The following is a 16,460-nucleotide window of genomic DNA, read 5'->3' as shown; positions in this document are numbered from 1 at the left end:
CCATAGGTATAGGCAGCAGTTAACCCCCCCTTTCCTCATAGGTGAATAGTGATTTTTCTGTACGTACACACAGTCAGGTTTACAACAAGTTTTCCGCTACAAGTTTGATCCTCGGCAAATTTCTCACAACTCAAACTCGGAACGGGGAACTTACGGCACCGATCTCTTTTTTTTCCAGGCCATTGGGTCACCAGAGATCCGAATGGCCTGGAAATGTCATATGGAAGGTCACAGTTTAGAGACCACTGCACAGTGGTCACCAAACTGTGGCCCTCCAGATATTGCAAAACTACAACTTTCAGCATCCCCAGACAGCCAACCCCATGTTTCCTGCTGTGAGTTTGAAGAGGAGCAGGCTCTCTGTGCCAAATTTTTGGCAGCAAATTTCCGCTGATGAAAATCCACCTCAACCCCTATTTTATAATGCAGATCTGTCACAAATATGCAACAAAATGAGCATAATGAGCGGTTGTTCTGACTCGGATTTACCTAAGGTTCATTATTTTTCTCTAGGATACAGCATGGCGGCAGCAGCTACATCATAAGTATTTAAAATATTTTTAATGCTGCCGCCAAGGTTCCTGGTTGAAAATATAGCCCAGTGTGTCAGAAATGTGACAGACCCTATTTAACTCTTCCCATTTCATTTATTTTCTTTTTTTTTCTCCTTCCCTGCCTTCTAAGATAACTTTTTATTTTTCCACCAACAGAGTCGTATAATGGGGATTTTTTTTATTTATAGCACAACATTCTTTAATATTTTGTCTTGTAAAATGTTAGATATCACAATGGAAGCCTAACAGATCCCATTAAAAATAACACTATAAAATCATACAGTGGCCTTACCAGCTTTCTTTCTTAACCTTCCCTTATGACATCACACATGTGACATCAGTCTTTGGTTGATACCTTTACCAGCCACTAGTACAGTTCAGGCCTTAGGTATCAGAGGGAGCGCACACAAAGAGCAGATGAGGAAGAGGACAAGATGACACAGGAGAGGTACATCAATCCTAAATATTGATCAGAATACATCTAGAGTTCTAGACTTGCAAATAATGACTAGATCTTTTAAATATAATGTGTCACAATAATAGTGTTAATTGTATTAAATCTAGTTATTTAACTATACACTTTGCTGATGATCACAAATGACCAAGTATATACTGTTTATATTCAATTCTATTATACAAAGAGTTGGGGGGGGTGTATGTCCTGTATGGGTATATTAAGTCTATGGGGGAGAATCATCAAAACCTGTGTAGAGGAAGAGTGGAGCATCAGATCAGATCGCTTCTTTCAGTTTTTAGAGGCCTTTTTAAAATGAAAGAATCAATCTTATTGGTTTCTACGGGCAACTGGTCAACATTTCCTCTGCGCTGGTGTTGATAAATCTCCCCCTATATGTATAGTTTTCTATACTAAGAAAGTCAAAAGCACCTAAATGTCTAAAACACACCTACATGTATGTGACCTACTAATGGGGGTGACAGGGAAGTAATGTAAGAGATGTCTGACCTTTAACATGACCTCCTGTTATAACCTAAAACAAGAAATTAGGCTGAAATAACGTATATTTCACTATTATAATGCTGGATTTCTTGTATGACTATTAGTACTGAATCATAAAAAGAAATGCATACATTGAATTTTCTTTAACATGATTGTCCCACAGAGCAAATTTGGTAAAATCAGATGTGTGCCCCATACATATATGTAAAGGGGTACAAAAATAATTTATATCCCTGTAGAGTTCTTCTCCCTCATGGATCTGATCCCCTAGTATCCTCTCTGAGCTGGAACCCTACCGTTGCCAGGCAACTTTCCCCCAATCCCCCTTGCTTATAAGCACAGTGGAAACAAACTGCCATTACCTTCAGGACACTGCAGTTGAACTGAGCATGTGTTAGGGAGCATTCACACCACGTTTTAGCTATACAGGGACCTGATTTGGCTGGGGGCAGTGAAAACCAGGTGCTCCCTTATACCAGCCGGACCTGGCCCCCTTCTCATTCATTTGAATGATCTGACCAGAGTCAAACTGCGGTTTTCAGTTGGTTCAGAAAAACGGATATGGGGCAAAAATGAGCCGACCGGAGACATTGTTTGACTCCGGTTGGCTCATTTAAATGAATGAGAAGGGGGCCGGGACCGGCTGGGATATGGGAGCGCCCGGTTTTCACTCCCCCCAGCTGGATCCGGTCCCCATATAGCTAAAACGTGGTGTGAACCCACCCTTACCCCGACTTAGTGGGTCGTAACCAACAGTTATCAATACAATGCAGGTACATGGAGAATTAGTAATCTTATATCTCTCAAACAATATTGTAATCCTGGTACATTGAAATATGTTAAATGTCACATAATGCATTAGTATAGAACTTTTGTTTGTTGGTATTTTTTTTTTTTAAATGAGACAACTTCTTTAACCCCTTAAGGACCCAGCCATTTTACACCTTAGGACCAGGCCATATTTTGCACATCTGACCACTGTCACTTTAAACATTAATAACTCTGGAATGCTTTTAGTTATCATTCTGATTCCGAGATTGTTTATTCGTGACATATTCTACTTTAACATAGTGGTAACATTTTGTGGTAACTTGCAACCTTTCTTGGGGAAAAATCCCAAAATTTGATGAAAAATTTGAAAATTTAGCATTTTTCTAACTTTGAAGCTCTCTGCTTGTAAGGAAAATGGATATTCCAAATATTTTTTTTATATTCACATATGCAATATGTCCACTTTATGTTTGCATCATAAAATTTACGTGTTTTCACTTTTGGAAGACACCAGAGGGCTTCAAAGTTCCAAACTCACTATTTTTCAGGGACCAGTTCAGGTTTGAAGTGGATTTGAAGGGTCTTCATCTTAGAAATACCCCACAAATGACCCCATTATAAAAACTGCACCCCCCAAAAGTATTCAAAATGACATTCAGTCAGCGTTTTAACCCTTTAGGTGTTTCACAGGAATTGCAGCAAAGGGAAGGAGAAAATTCACAATCTTCATTTTTTACACTCGCATGTTCTTGTAGACCCAATTTTTGAATTTTTACAAGGGGTAAAAGGAGAAAATGTATACTTATATTTGTAGCCCAATTTCTCTCGAGTAAGCACATACCTCATATGTCTATGTAAAGTGTTCGGCGAGCGCAGTAGAGGCCTCAGAAGCGAAGAAGGGGGTTTTGGAGAGTACGTTTTTCTGAAATGGTTTTTGGGGGGCATGTTGCATTTAGGAAGCCCCTATGGTGCCAGAACAGCAAAAAAAAAAAAAACACATACCATACCATTTTGGAAACTAGACCCCTTGAGGAGCGTAACAAGGAATTAAGTGAGCCTTAATACCCCACAGGCGTTTCACCACTTTTGCATATGTAAAAAAATAAATAAAAAATTCACTAAAATGTGTGTTTCCCCCCAAATTTCACATTTTTGCAAGGGTTAATAGCAGAAAATACCCCCCAAAATTTGTAACCCCATCTCTTCTGAGTATGGAGGTACCCCATAAGTTGACCTGAAGTGCACTACGGGTGAGAAGAGAAGGAGTCATATTTGGCTTTTTAAGAGCAAATTTAGCTCGAGGGGCATGTCGCATTTAGGAAGCCCCTATGGTGCCAGGACAGCAAAAGAAAAAACACATGGCATACCATTTTGGAAACTAGACCCCTTGAGGAATGTAACAAGGAATCAAGTGAGCCTTAATACCCCACAGGGGTTTCATGACTTTTGCAAACGTAAAAAAAAAAAAAAATTCACTAAAATGTGTGTTTCCCCCCCAAAATTTCAAATTTTTGCAAGGGTTAACAGGGGAAGCCCCTATGGTGCAAGGACAGCAAAATAACCCCCACATAGCATACCATTTTGGAAACTAGACCCCTTGAGGAACATAACAAGGGGTACAGTGAGCATTTACCCCCCCCCCCCCCCCCCCCCACTGGTGTCTGTCAGATCTTTGGAACAGTGGGCTGTACAAAATGTTTTATTTGCACAGCCCACTGTTCCAAAGATCTGTCAGACACCAGTGGGGTGTAAATTCTCACCACACCCCTCATTACATTCCGTGAGGGGTGTAGTTTCCGAAATGGGGTCACATGTGGGGTTTTATTTTTTTTGCGTTTGTCAAAACCGCTGTAACAATCAGCCACCTCTGTGCAAATCACATCAAATGTACATGGTGCACTCTCCCTTCTGGGCCTTGTTGTGCGCCCCCATAACACTTTGCGCCCACATATGGGGTATCTCCGTAGTCGGGAGAAATTGCTTTACAAATTTTGGGGGGCTTTTTTCCCTTTTACCTCTTGTCAAAATGAAAAGTATAGGGCAACATCAGCATGTTAGTGTAAAAAATTTATTTTTTTAAACTAACATGCTGGTGTAGACCCCAGCTTCACCTTTTCATAAGGGGTGAAAGGAGAAAAAGCCCCCCAAAATTTGTTAGGCAATTTCTCCCGAGTACGGTGATACCCCATATGTGGCCCTAAACTGTTGCCTTGAAATACGACAGGGCTCCGAAGTGAGAGAGCGCCATGTGCATTTGAGGCCTGAATTAGGGATTCGCATAGGGGTGGACATAGGGGTATTCTACGCCAGTGATTCCCAAACAGGGTGCCTCCAGCTGTTGAAAAACTCCCAGCATGCTTGGACAGTCAACGGCTGTCTGGCAATACTGGGAGTTGTTGTTTTGCAACAGCTGGAGGCTCCATTTTGGAAACAGTGGCGCACCAGACGTTTTTCATTTTTATTGGGGAGGGGAGGTGGGGCTGTGTAGGGGTATGTGTATATGTAGTGTTTTTTTCTTTTTCTTTTATTTTGTGATAGTATAGTGTAGTGTAGTGTTTTTAGGGTACAGTCACATGGGCGAGGGATTACAGCGAGTTTCCCGCTGCGAGTTTGAGCTGCCGCGCAAAATTTGCTGCGTCGCAAACTTGCAGCCTGATACTCACTGTAAGCCCCCTGCCCATGTGAATGTACCCTGTACATTCACAGGGGGGCCTCCAGCTGTTGCAAAACTACAACTCCCAGCATGCACTGTCTATCAGTGCATGCTGGTAGGTATAGTTTTGCAACAGCTGGAGGCACACGGGTTGGGAAACACTGAGTTAGGAAACAGACAATGTTTCCCAACCAGTGTGCCTCCAGTTGTTGCAAAACCACTACCCCCAAACATTCTCAGGCATGCTGGAAGTAGATGTTCTGCAACATCTTGAGAGCCAGATGTTGCCGAACTACAACTCCCAGAATGCTTGGAGTTGTAGTTTTGCAACATCTGGAGGACTACAGTTTGTAGACCACTAATACAGTGGTTCCCAATCTGTGCCCTTCCAAATGTTGCAAAACTACAACTCCCAGTATGCCAAAACTGTCCAGGCATGCTGGGAGTTGTAGTTCTGCAACATCTGAAGGGCCAGATGTTACAGAACTACAACTCCCAGCATGCCTGGACAGTAATGGCATGCTGAGGATGTGTAGTTTTGCAACATCTGGAAGGGCACAGTGGTCTCCAAACTGTGGACCTCCAGCTGTTGCAAAACTGCAACTCCCAGCATGCCCAGGGCATTTGCCCTGGATGCCTGCTGAAGCATTTCAGCAGGCATCCGCTTCTGATCTCAGCCCGGCGCGCGGCAGGGCCCGGAAAACGCCAGGACGTACGGGGACGTCCTGGGTCCTTAAAGCCCAGGGTGCTGGGACGTCCCCGTACGTCCTGGGTCCTTAAGGGGCTAAAGGTGTACTCCGCCCATAGACATCTTATCCCCTATCCAAAACATTGTGGATGAGATGTCTGATCCTGGAGTGGGTCTGGCCACTGGGACCCCCCACGATATCTAGGCCGACTTTGCGGAATCTGTGGCAATCCATATCGCCAAACCACACCCCCTCTATTAATGTCTATGGGAGGGGGCGTGACGGCACAGAGATCGCGGGGGTTCCCAGTGGCAAGACACCTGCCATCAGACATCTTATTCCCTATCCTTTCTATAGCGGATAAGATGTTCAGGGGCAGAGTACCACTTTAAAGGGAATTTATCAACTCTATTTGCTCCAAAGAACTTCAGACCCTATTGTACCTTTTTTTTTTTTTTTTTAGCTGATAATAGTTGCCTAATTTGTAAAATCAGTGTTCAATTTTTCAGCCAAGTTCCAAAGAGGTGGGGTTAATCTGCTGAAGTGCCGAAGCTTGGCACACCTCCTCGCTTGCTCCCACCTCCCAGGCCCTCCTTGATTGATGTTCTGAGCCCGGTTTTTCAATCAAGAAGGAGCTGTAGGGGAGAGCAAGTAAGTGGATGTGCCAGGATGAGACACTTGAGCAGCTTAGATCAGCCTCCTTGCACCCTACATTTGTGTATTACACCTGAATATTAGACAATACTGGATTAAACTATGTGGAATGTTGATTTAGGGATCTATCCAATTGCTAGCAGGCCATGGACACAAGATTACATATAAGATAAGGTTATATGCCGACCAGGTATTATATTGTAGTTCCCAGCGATTTGAATCTAACTTTGAAGGGGAAGTGCCTTTAGGCACTTCCCCCTTCAAAGTTAGCGGGTCATGTAGAAATTTTTCTGTACCATGTCTATGACAATCATGGGTGCTTTTTGCCTTCCATAGGTTGTAGGGCTATTGTTACCATTAAAATTGTCAGAACCCTAAAATAAACCCTAACAGACCCAACTAAACTAAGGAATACATGTTCATAGTTATTAAAAAGAGGAAACACACCCCTCAAGGAACATAACAAGGGGTACAGTGAGCCTTAACACACCACAGGTGTTTGATGACTTTTTGTAAAATTTGGATGAGTAAATAAAAAAATAGGAGGAAATACGAGAAAATGCCCCTCAAAATTTGTAACCCCATTTCTTCTGGGTTTGGAAGTATCCCATGTATGGATGTAAAGTGCTCTGCGAGCAAACTACAATGATCAGAAGAGAAGAAGCGCCATTGGGCTTTTGGAGAGAGAATTCGTCTGGAATTCAAGTCAGGGGACATGTGCGTTTACAAAGCCCCCATGGTGCCAGAACAGTGGACCCCCCCACATGTGACTCTATTTCGGAAACAACACCCCTCACAGAATGTAACAATGGGTGCAGTGAGCATTTACATACCACTGACGTTTGACAGACTTTTGGAACAGTGGGCTGTGCAAATAAAAACTTAAATTTTTCATTTTCATGGACCCCTGTTCCAAAAATCTGTCAGACACCAGTAGGGCATAAATGCTCACTGCACCCCTTATTACATTCCATGAGGGGTGTAGTTTCCAAAATGGGGTCACATGTTGGGGGGGGGGTTCCGCTGTTCTGGCACCATGGGGGCTTTGTAAACGCACATGGCCTTCAATTCCAGCCAAATTCTCTCTCCAAAAGTCCAATGGCGCTCCTTCTCTTCTGAGCCCTGTAGTGAGCCAGCAGAGCACTTTATGTCCACACATGGAGTTATTTATATATTCAGAAGAAATGGTGATACAAATTATGGGGGGCTTTTTCTCAATTACCCCTTGTGAAAATGAAAAATTTGGGATAACATTAGAAATTAGAAATATTAGCAATAAATTCATCATAAAATATACTTACTGTTAAATACTTTAACTCAATGTAAAATTAAAATAAAAACAATAAAAATTAATAAAATGTAAAAAATATATATAAAAAATATGTATATAAAAATCTAAAATCACTAACTAAAAAATAAAATACACAAAATACATAAAAAATACAAATAATAACATAAATATAACAAAAATAAAATATAGGTAAAGTGCGAGCTGATCAGCTACCACCGGACCATCCTCCCAAAACCAACGCACGGCAGGTGTATGGCAGCACCGAATGCAGAAACAAGGAAGAAATGCCAGCGAGGTAAAGCGGATCCCAGATTTATTAAATGGATAAAAACAGGAACGGTAAATACAGGGTTACGCGTTTCAGGCGTGTAACAGGACGCCCTTAGTCATACTAAAATATAAAATATAGCACCAATCACTAATAATAAATAGATTAAGATTATACAAGCAAGAACTTTCTGAATAAGATAACGTTTTTTCACTTCCATCTACTGTATATATATATGTGTATATATATATATATATATATATATGTATAATTCCCTCTGCTTCCCTTCTCCCTTCCTTATTCCCCCCCCCCCCGCCCCTCCCTTGCAACTTACATGCTACTCAAGAAATCCATATCTTAGGACATCATATATCCCAGACTACCATAGCTTATTACATAACAAACAGAATAAATAGCAGTCTATACCGATTCACAGAATATAAATAAATAAAATATTTTTTTCTCCTATAAAATTGCATGAGTTACAAGATCATTTACATGAGAATATAATTACTCATGTTAATATCACACTTTTACATACTCCATGGTCTGCACTATGGATAATTTGGAACATACCCTACACAGTCTTAGTCCCATAACATGTGCAGTAGTACTCTAGAAGTGAAATACAGACAAAGTCCGAAGTCATGCGCACAGGTCCAGCAATATGTAGATATCGCGAGAAGTGAATCATCCATCATGAGGCTTGCGCATTGATTACCAATGTGTGGACATGCGTACCTACTGTGACATCACATGTAAACAAAGGTGGTGATAGGCGCAGAAAATAAACACATGCCAGACCATAACAAACTGTATGATTGGTTGCGATTTTTCGCAGGATTGGTACACAACAATAGCGGGACACAAGATTGTGATGTGCGGCCATCTGATTGGCGATAGCACGGCACAGGAAATGAACGCAATGTGAGATTATATAAAGCCTACCTTGCGTCCGGGGCACCATTAGCCTCAAAGCCCTTGACCAAGCTGGTTTATTCAGCGAAACGTCGAAGAGGCTAGCCATGTTTTAATACAGCGTGTGTTCACTGTTAGTAATGTTAATGCAGCATGCATACTCACCTACTAGTGCACAGATCATAGTGCACAATATATATTAATTGTTGAGCACTAACAGAAACTTAGTAGGTAGGAGAGGTTTTCCATTTCCATAAAAACTTCAGTGACACCGCCGATAATTTTAAACCGTGTGTTTCATAAGGGTAGCTTTTTAGTTTGTGAATTGAATAAAGTTTAAAAGTTTTAGGGGGGCTTCTAGTAAGGGTTTTCCCCAGAAGGGGTAGCCCCTTAAAGGTTGATATTGCACTATTACCCTGGAACCTTCAGGGATCCTTTTTTGTTTAATTCACTGACCATTGAAGGAAAGTAAACATTGCTGGTTAGCTCAATGGTGCTGATCGGGACCTCCGCGATAAAATCGTGGCGTCCTGAACAGCTTGCAGGACGCGAGGAGGATCCCTACCTGCCTCCTCGCTGTCCGATCGCCAAATGACTGCTCCATGCCTGAGATCCAGGCAGGAGCAGTTGAGTGGCAATAACACTGATCAATGCCATGCTAAAAGAAACAAAAAATAACACATACCCCAAACATTGCAAACACAAAACCCCCAAAAACCTGTCAATAGTCTCTGTCAACATGATCCTGGGAGGGAAAATACACTGCACTACAACAGAAATAAAAATCCCTATCATCTATATCTCAATGGGTTCCATCTTTTCTTTTGTTCTTTTTTCTAATGCGGTTTTATAATCCCTGAGACAAGTAGTTCTGGCCCTAGAGTGTTATATATATTAGCGTCTGTAGCATGTATAAGGGACATGTTATCATACCTGTGTCTTTTATAGGTGATTGATGCCCGGTGAGAAGGTGAAAGTGACCTATACCCCCGTCAGCTGCAGGAAAGGAACCAAGAGACAGGTAATTAATATTTATATTAATTACTGATAACAATCAGGCTAGATATAACATCTAGACCTGCAGAGATGTCATAGTCTCTACCTTATACATGAAGATATATGTGATTTTAATAAGTATATCGTCTATAGACAGCTTCTTATATAACAAAACTGTGTCTCAGGTACAGAGATTGGGAACATTTATGATTTCTAATATCTGTTTTTTATTTGTAGTAATCCCTTTTTCAATAGACAGACCGCAGATTTAAGACATAACTGTACTGTAAAGAAAAATCTATAAGTTAATGTAATAAATCACATACTATAACTGATTATTGCCATTTAAAACTATGAAAAATACATTATGTTGATTATAAAACAGAAATACAGAATGGAGACAACCGTCTGTGGCTCAAGCTCGACTGCCCCTTTCTTTGAGTGGCCCCTCAATGTTGTGGAAACGGGTGGAGGACATTGTCTCCATTAGAATGGGTCCCCCTACAATGCTTCGGCTGTTGATCTGAAGTGCATTCTGTGCTTTGGAACCTCGGGGGCAAACTGTATTTCTGTTATTAATTTTTAGTTTAGCAATTCCCACCGCAACATGGTTAACCTCTATCCTAAATTTCTGCACAAAATTGATAACAGACATTCCAAGAAATATTTTGCCAAATAAAAATATATAAAATATTGATGAAATTCATGAATAATAATAACAACAAAAATAACAGTTTTTGATTCAAAAACAAAAAAACTAAAATAATTTATAAAATATTTTGCTCCTGCCCCCTTCCCCCAAAAATAAAAAAACATATATTACCCTTAAAATTTATGAATAAAGAAACAAAAAATAACACATACCCCAAACATTACAAACACAAAACCCCCAAAAACCTAACAATAGTCTCTGTCAACATCATCCTGGGAGGGATAATACACTGCACTGCAATAGAAATAAAAATCCCTATCATCTATATCTCAATGGGTTCCATCTTTTCTTTTGTTCTTTTTTCTAATCCGGTTTTATAATCCCTGAGACAAGTAGTTCTGGCCCTAGAGTGTTAGATATATTAGCATCTGTAGCATGTATAAGGGACATGTTATCATACCTGTGTCTTTTTATAGGTGATTGATGCCCGGTGAGAGGGTGAAAGGGACCTATACCCCCGTCAGCTGCAGGAAAGGAACAAAGAGACAGGTAATTAATATTTATATTAATTACTGATAACAATCAGGCTAGATACAACATCTAAACCTGCAAAGATGTCATAGTCTCTACCTTATACATGAAGATATATGTGTTTTTAATAAGTATATCGTCTATAGACAGCTTCTTATATAACACAACCTTGTCTCAGGTACAGAGATTAGGAACATTTTTGATTTCTAATATCTGTTTTTTGTTTGTAGTAATCCCTTTTTCAATAGACTGACCGCAAATTTAAGACATAACTGTACTGTAAAGAAAAATCTATAAGTTAATGTAATAAATCCCATACTATAACTGATTATTGCCATTTAAAACTATGAAAAATACATTATGTTGATTATAAAACAGAAATACAGAATGGAGACAACCGTCTGTGGCTCAAGCTCGACTGCCCATTTCTTTGATTGGCCCCTCAATGTTCTGGAAACGGGTGGAGGACATTGTCTCCATTAAAATGGGTCCCCCTAAGATGCTTCTGCTGTTGATCTGAAGTGCATTCTGTGCTTTGGAATCTCGGGGGCAAACTGTATTTCTGTTATTAATTTTTAGTTTAGCAATTCCCACCGCAACATGGTTAACCTCTATCCTAAATTTCTGCACAAAATTGATAAAAGACATTCCAAGAAATATTTTGCCAAATAAAAATATATAAAATATTGATGAAGTTGATGAATAATAATAACAACAAAAATAACAGTTTTTTATTAAAAAACTAATAAACAATAATAATTTATCAAATATTTTGCTCCTGCCCCCTTCCCCAAAAATAAAAAAAACATATATTACCCTTAAAATTTATAAATAAAGAAACAAAAAATAACACATACCCCAAACATTGCAAACACAAAACCCCCAAAAACCTAACAATAGTGTCTGTCAACATCATCCTGGGAGGGATAATACACTGCACTACAATAGAAATAAAAATCCCTATCATCTATATCTCAATGGGTTCCATCTTTTCTTTTGTTCTTTTTTCTAATGCGGTTTTATAATCCCTGAGACAAGTAGTTCTGGCCCTAGAGTGTTAGATATATTAGCGTCTGTAGCATGTATAAGGGACATGTTATCATACCTGTGTCTTTTTATAGGTGATTGATGCCCGGTGAGAGGATGAAAGGGACCTATACCCCCGTCAGCTGCAGGAAAGGAACAAAGAGACAGGTAATTAATATTTATATTAATTACTGATAACAATCAGGCTAGATACAACATCTAAACCTGCAAAGATGTCATAGTCTCTACCTTATACATGAAGATATATGTGTTTTTAATAAGTATATCGTCTATAGACAGCTTCTTATATAACACAACCATGTCTCAGGTACAGAGATTAGGAACATTTATGATTTCTAATATCTGTTTTTTATTTGTAGTAATCCCTTTTTCAATAGACCTACCGTAGATTTAAGACATAACTGTACTGTAAAGAAAAATCTATAAGTTAATGTAATAAATCACATACTATAACTGATTATTGCCATTTAAAACTATGAAAAATACATTATGTTGATTATAAAACAGAAATACAGAATGGAGACAACCGTCTGTGGCTCAAGCTCGACTGCCCATTTCTTTGAGTGGCCCCTCAATGTTCTGGAAACGGGTGGAGGACATTGTCTCCATTAGAATGGGTCCCCCTAAGATGCTTCGGCTGTTGATCTGAAGTGCATTCTGTGCTTTGGAATCTCGGGGGCAAACTGTATTTCTGTTATTAATTTTTAGTTTAGCAATTCCCACCGCAACATGGTTAACCTCTATCCTAAATTTCTGCACAAAATTGATAAAAGACATTCCAAGAAATATTTTGCCAAATAAAAATATATAAAATATTGATGAAGTTGATGAATAATAATAACAACAAAAATAACAGTTTTTTATTAAAAAACAAATAAACAATAATAATTTATCAAATATTTTGCTCCTGCCCCCTTCCCCAAAAATAAAAAAACATATATTACCCTTAAAATTTATAAATAAAGAAACAAAAAATAACACATACCCCAAACATTGCAAATACAAAACCCCCAAAAACCTAACAATAGTGTCTGTCAACATCATCCTGGGAGGGATAATACACTGCACTACAATAGAAATAAAAATCCCTATCATCTATATCTCAATGGGTTCCATCTTTTCTTTTGTTCTTTTTTCTAATGCGGTTTTATAATCCCTGAGACAAGTAGTTCTGGCCCTAGAGTGTTATATATATTAGCGTCTGTAGCATGTATAAGGGACATGTTATCATACCTATGTCTTTTTATAGGTGATTAATGCCTGGTGAGAGGGTGAAAGGGACCTATACCCCCGTCAGCTGCAGGAAAGGAACAAAGAGACAGGTAATTAATATTTATATTAATTACTGATAACAATCAGGCTAGATATAACATCTAGACCTGCAGAGATGTCATAGTCTCTACCTTATACATGAAGATATATGTGTTTTTAATAAGTATATCGTCTATAGACAGCTTCTTATATAACACAACTGTTTCTCAGGTACAGAGATTGGGAACATTTATGATTTCTAATATCTGTTTTTTATTTGTAGTAATCCCTTTTTCAATAGACTGACCGCAGATTTAAGACATAACTGTACTGTAAAGAAAAATCTATAAGTTAATGTAATAAATCACATACTATAACTGATTATTGCCATTTAAAACTATGAAAAATACATTATGTTGATTATAAAACAGAAATACAGAATGGAAACAACCGTCTGTGGCTCAAGCTCGACTGCCCCTTTCTTTGAGTGGCCCCTCAATGTTGTGGAAACGGGTGGAGGACATTGTCTCCATTAGAATGGGTCCCCCTACGATGCTTCGGCTGTTGATCTGAAGTGCATTCTGTGCTTTGGAACCTCGGGAGCAAACTGTATTTCTGTTATTAATTTTTAGTTTAGCAATTCCCACCGCAACATGGTTAACCTCTATCCTAAATTTCTGCACAAAATTGATAACAGACATTCCAAGAAATATTTTACCAAATAAAAATATATAAAATATTGATGAAACTGATGAATAATAATAACAACAAAAATAACAGTTTTTGATTAAAAAACAAAAAAACTAAAATAATTTATAAAATATTTTGCTCCTGCCCCCTTCCCCCAAAAATAAAAAAACATATATTACCCTTAAAATTTATGAATAAAGAAACAAAAAATAACACATACCCCAAACATTACAAACACAAAACCCCCAAAAACCTAACAATAGTCTCTGTCAACATCATCCTGGGAGGGATAATACACTGCACTGCAATAGAAATATAAATCCCTATCATCTATATCTCAATGGGTTCCATCTTTTCTTTTGTTCTTTTTTCTAATGCGGTTTTATAATCCCTGAGACAAGTAGTTCTGGCCCTAGAGTGTTAGATATATTAGCGTCTGTAGCATGTATAAGGGACATGTTATCATACCTGTGTCTTTTTATAGGTGATTGATGCCCAGTGAGAAGGTGAAAGGGACCTATACCCCCGTCAGCTGCAGGAAAGGAACAAAGAGACAGGTAATTAATATTTATATTAATTACTGATAACAATCAGGCTAGATACAACATCTAAACCTGCAAAGATGTCATAGTCTCTACCTTATACATGAAGATATATGTGTTTTTAATAAGTATATCGTCTATAGACAGCTTCTTATATAACACAACCATGTCTCAGGTACAGAGATTAGGAACATTTATGATTTCTAATATCTGTTTTTTATTTGTAGTAATCCCTTTTTTAATAGACTGACCGCAAATTTAAGACATAACTGTACTGTAAAGAAAAATCTATAAGTTAATGTAATAAATCCCATACTATAACTGATTATTGCCATTTAAAACTATGAAAAATACATTATGTTGATTATAAAACAGAAATACAGAATAGAGACAACCGTCTGTGGCTCAAGCTCGACTGCCCATTTCTTTGAGTGGCCCCTCAATGTTCTGGAAACGGGTGGAGGACATTGTCTCCATTAGAATGGGTCCCCCTAAGATGCTTCGGCTGTTGATCTGAAGTGCATTCTGTGCTTTGGAATCTCGGGGGCAAACTGCATTTCTGTTATTAATTTTTAGTTTAGCAATTCCCACCGCAACATGGTTAACCTCTATCCTAAATTTCTGCACAAAATTGATAAAAGACATTCCAAGAAATATTTTGCCAAATAAAAATATATAAAATATTGATGAAGTTGATGAATAATAATAACAACAAAAATAACAGTTTTTTATTAAAAAACAAATAAACAATAATAATTTATCAAATATTTTGCTCCTGCCCCCTTCCCCAAAAATAAAAAAACATATATTACCCTTAAAATTTATAAATAAAGAAACAAAAAATAACACATACCCCAAACATTGCAAACACAAAACCCCCAAAAACCTAACAATAGTGTCTGTCAACATCATCCTGGGAGGGATAATACACTGCACTACAATAGAAATAAAAATCCCTATCATCTATATCTCAATGGGTTCCATCTTTTCTTTTGTTCTTTTTTCTAATGCGGTTTTATAATCCCTGAGACAAGTAGTTCTGGCCCTAGAGTGTTAGATATATTAGTGTCTGTAGCATGTATAAGGGACATGTTATCATACCTGTGTCTTTTTATAGGTGATTGATGCCCGGTGAGAGGGTGAAAGGGACCTATACCCCCGTCAGCTGCAGGAAAGGAACAAAGAGACAGGTAATTAATATTTATATTAATTACTGATAACAATCAGGCTAGATACAACATCTAAACCTGCAAAGATGTCATAGTCTCTACCTTATACATGAAGATATATGTGTTTTTAATAAGTATATCGTCTATAGACAGCTTCTTATATAACACAACCATGTCTCAGGTACAGAGATTAGGAACATTTATGATTTCTAATATCTGTTTTTTATTTGTAGTAATCCCTTTTTCAATAGACCTACCGTAGATTTAAGACATAACTGTACTGTAAAGAAAAATCTATAAGTTAATGTAATAAATCACATACTATAACTGATTATTGCCATTTAAAACTATGAAAAATACATTATGTTGATTATAAAACAGAAATACAGAATGGAGACAACCGTCTGTGGCTCAAGCTCGACTGCCCATTTCTTTGAGTGGCCCCTCAATGTTCTGGAAACGGGTGGAGGACATTGTCTCCATTAGAATGGGTCCCCCTACGATGCTTCGGCTGTTGATCTGAAGTGCATTCTGTGCTTTGGAACCTCGGGGGCAAACTGTATTTCTGTTATTAATTTTTAGTTTAGCAATTCCCACCGCAACATGGTTAACCTCTATCCTATATTTCTGCACAAAATTGATAAAAGACATTCCAAGAAATATTTTGCCAAATAAAAATATATAAAATATTGATGAAGTTGATGAATAATAATAACAACAAAAATAACAGTTTTTTATTAAAAAACAAATAAACAATAATAATTTATCAAATATTTTGCTCCTGCCCCCTTCCCCAAAAATAAAAAAACATATATTACCCTTAAAA

This window comes from Hyla sarda, chromosome 3 (assembly GCF_029499605.1).
Source record: "Hyla sarda isolate aHylSar1 chromosome 3, aHylSar1.hap1, whole genome shotgun sequence".
Lineage (NCBI taxonomy): Eukaryota > Metazoa > Chordata > Amphibia > Anura > Hylidae > Hyla > Hyla sarda.
Note: the sequence above shows the minus strand (reverse complement) of the source record.